The sequence below is a fragment of the Homarus americanus genome, unplaced genomic scaffold (genome assembly GCF_018991925.1).
Source record: "Homarus americanus isolate GMGI-L3 unplaced genomic scaffold, GMGI_Hamer_2.0 scaffold58074, whole genome shotgun sequence".
Lineage (NCBI taxonomy): Eukaryota > Metazoa > Arthropoda > Malacostraca > Decapoda > Nephropidae > Homarus > Homarus americanus.
Window position 1 is genome coordinate 2,086,766 of NW_024729094.1, and position 4,406 is coordinate 2,091,171.

Below are 4,406 nucleotides of genomic sequence, written 5' to 3' on the forward strand. Positions count from 1 at the left end.
AGATTAACTAACTGCCTTCCATAGGATCTTCAATTCGGTTAACGAAAAAAATTCGTTAACGAAGTTCTTACGAACCGACCTCAACATGTTTTGCTTGCACTGACCGGGCAAGCAGCTTAGTATCAGTCATCACATTAATCAGTTCTAGGGCTTAAATTCTTACTAATTTAGTAAATATCAAAGTTTATACTATTCAATAATTTTAAAAGTTTAATATTCAATTTTTTGTCATTTAACAATTATTGAACATAATGAAAGGTAAAGTGACTAGTTTAATCAGCGACATCCAGCCTCTTAACACAGCAAACAGGAGTTAGTCTCTCTCTGTTTTCACTGAGGTAACATCTTGCTTGAGACTCTCTTCAACTAAACGCTTCTGTGTTTCCAAGCAAATTATTGGTCATTTTGATATTTTTACATGACATATATAATGCAGTGCAGTGTTGATTTAAAATAATCTTGAATTACTCAAGAGAGCTAAAATTTTATGGGTGAAATGGCGCCATGGGGTGACTCTCTTCCACCCCAATGCCTTCTCTTCTCTTCTCCTCCACCCCCATTCTAAATCCCATCATCATCATCATCCAGGAGCCTTCTACATACACACTCAAAGTAAGTGAACTTTTCTACCATTTTGTTGAATTTAGGAAATTTCAGGTGAGCTGAACCAATTACCCAAAAACCCATTGAAACAATGGTTTCCGTTAACAACGACCCTCCTGGAGACAGATTGAGTTAGTTAGCGATGGTCACTTAAATATGTATATATGTATGTAAAATATATATATATATATATATATATATATATATATATATATATATATATATATATATATATATATATATAATATATATATATATATATATATATATATATATATATATATATATATATATATATATATATATATATATATATATATATATATATATATATATATATATATATATATATATATATATATATATATATATATATGTTTCCTTTACCCCTGAGTGTAAGGACCACCCGAGTCTCCCACATAGCGCAGTGGGAGACTCGGTAATCCTTACACTCAGGGTAAAGCACACTGATGTCAAGTCGTAAGTTCTATTTCTGGTACAAACAACAAAAGGTTAAGACAGGGGTAAACAGCGTCCTGTCTTGGAATCCATCCAACCGTGCAGGTCAGTCCCAACCCTCCCCCACCCCACACCAATCCTCCCTTCAGGTTTAACATTTAGTATTAAATAATACCTCAGATTAAAGTTAGGATAATATAATTGACATTGCTGGATTCCTTGTAAGACCAGGAATATTTTGAATATAAATGTCATATTTTGCACAAAAGATAACATATTTACTCAAGAGTAAACATTACATCTAAAATTTGTATGTCTATTGCAAAATCTATGATGTTTATACAGTATTACCCCCTAGCAGCGGTTTCATAACGCGTTTTATCATATCTGCGATTGCCTCGCCAGAACTGAACTTTCATAACGCGGATTTTTTCCACATATAGCGGTGAGTGTCGGCTCGAGCGCTATTTTTAAGATTTGCCCACCCACCCATCACCCTGCCTGACTGCCTGTTTCAGCTCATAAATTCATACAAATTACCGGCCCAGAATATAATTTACATTGCTGGAGTTCTTAAATTTTAGTGATCATTTTGAATATAAACATCATATATTTTGCATTAGACATACAAATTTTAGATAACATTTTTTCTCTGGGTAATTTATATCATTTTATCTATATGACATTTATATTCAAAATATTCCAATCTTACAAGGATTCAGCAATAATTCATATTATACAACTTTAGTTTGAGGTATTATTTATTAAAATTTAGTGGTTATCCCCACATCTCCTTGGGACCCGGTTGGTGGGGGTGGGAGGAGAGGACCGACCGACCATCTGTTACCCGTGAAGAATTATTATTTTTTATTAACTGAAGATATTTGTTTTAGCTCATAAAATTCATACAAATTACCGGTCTGAATATAATTTACATTGCTGGAATTCTTATAATTTGATGATCATATTTGAATAAACATCATATATTTTGCATTAGACATACAAATTTTTAGATAACAATTTTTCTCAAATTAACTATGTTATCTTTTGTGAAAATATATGACATTTATATTCAAAATATTCTAGTCTTACAAGGAATCAGCAATGTCAATTATATTATCCTAACTTTAATCTGAAGTATTATTTAATACTAAATGTTAAAACCCTGGAAGGGAGGATTGGTGGGGGGTGGGGGAGGTTAGGGACATGTGGTTGGAAAGGGGGGAAGGATGGTTTTGGGGTTAACTTTGGACATCTTAAATTCATACAAATTACCCGGTCAGAATATAATTTACATTGCTGGAATTCTTATTATTTGGTGATCATTTTGAATATAAACATCATATATTTTGCATTAAACATACAAATTTTAGATAACAATTTTTCTCTAGGTAACTATGTTATCTTTTGTGCAAAATGACATTTATATTCAAAATATTCCTGGTCTTACAAGGAATCCAGCAATGTCAATTGTATTATCCTAACTTTAGTTTGAGGTATTACTTATTAAAATTTAGTGGTTTTCCCCCAAAAATTTCTCTGAGAGGGAAGAGCTGGCAGTGTAGTGTGAGAGGGGGAGGGAGTTGAGTCCATTATTTGAATGGACATTAACTTGGCGACTGTATTTCTCTATTTCTCTTAAGTATTAATTGTGTGCATGTACCATCATAAAAATTAAGATGTTATTTTTACTACAACATAGGTATGTGCCTTCAAAAAGTGGAGTTTGGGGGTCGGGCGGTTTCTATTGGAATTAATCCCATATGTTCTGTTGTTCACTTAACGTGATTTCACTTAACGCTGGACCCTCTGGGTTCAATTGACCGTTAAGTGGGGTACAACTGTACTCAAAATGATCATCAAATTATAAGAATTCCAGCAATGTAAATTATATTCTGACCGGGTAATTTGTATGAATTTTATGAGCTAAAACAAATATCTTCAGTTAATAAAAAAAAAAAATATTCTTCACACAGTAACAGATGGTCGGTCGGTCCCTCCCTCCCCCCACCCCCCACCAACCGTCCCTAGGAGATGTGTGGGAAAACCAGAATATTTACCTTTTTAGTAATAAATAATACCTCAAACTAAAGTTAGGATAATATAATTGACATTGCTGGATTCCTTGTAAGCCCAGGAATATTTTGAATACAAATGTCATATATTTTGCACAAAAAATAACATATTTACTCAGAATAAACTTTATATCTAAAATTTGTATGTCTAATGCAAAATCTATGATGTTTATATTCAAAATGATCATCATATTGTAAGAATTCCAGCAATGTAAATTATATTCTGGCTGGGTAATTTGTATGAATTTTATGAGCTAAAACAGGCAGTCAGGCAGGGTGGCGGGTGGGGCGAATCTAAAAATAGCTCTCGAGCCGGACACTCACCGCGTATATGTGGAAAAAACCGCGTTAAGTGAAAGTTCAGCTCTGGCAAGGCACCGCGTATATGGTAAAACGCGCTAAGTGAAACCGCGTTAGGCGGGGTAATATATATATATATATATATATATATATATATATATATATATATATATATATATATATATATATATATATATATATATATATATATATATATATATATATATATATATACAGCCACTCCTCGACTTACGACGGGGATAGGGACCCAAATCCAGGTCGTACGCTGAATTGGTCGTAAGTTGAAAATGTGAAGATAATACTGTAAAGTATATAGAAAATCTGAAATGGGTGTCTCTTTTTCTTCTCAGCACCACAAAACTCTCACTTTTAAGCATGCCAGCTATTTGAAAGGGAATTACAAACGAAAATTTTGTCAGTACACAGCGCAATCACTAACGTTGGGACTCGAAAATACGTAATTTGAAAAAATTTTGGTACGACTGGGGCGGTCGTATGTCCGGGTGGTCGTAAGTCGAGTAGGTCGTAAGTCGAGGAGTAGCTGTATATATAGGCCTACTGTATATATATAATACACACACACACAGGGTGTCCCCGGGTTATGAATGAGTTCCGTTCCTGAGGACCACATTTTGAAGAAATTTATTGCATTTTCTTGCTCCAAAATTCTTGCTTCAATTAATTGTTTATAAAACCACTTATTTCACCCTTGCTTTACTCTCATGTACTGTTCAGTAATATTGTACAGGTACATGGAAAATTAAATACATAAAGGAAAATGATTCTATATTCTTAAGCTTCATATTTATAATGTTCAATCCTTTGTTTTAAAGATTATTTCATAAAGCAGAATTTTGGTTGACAGATACTTTAATGTGCAACAAAAAACTTCAATAAATTCAAATAATGTTTTAATAGCTATAAGTACAGAAATATAAGTCATTTTAC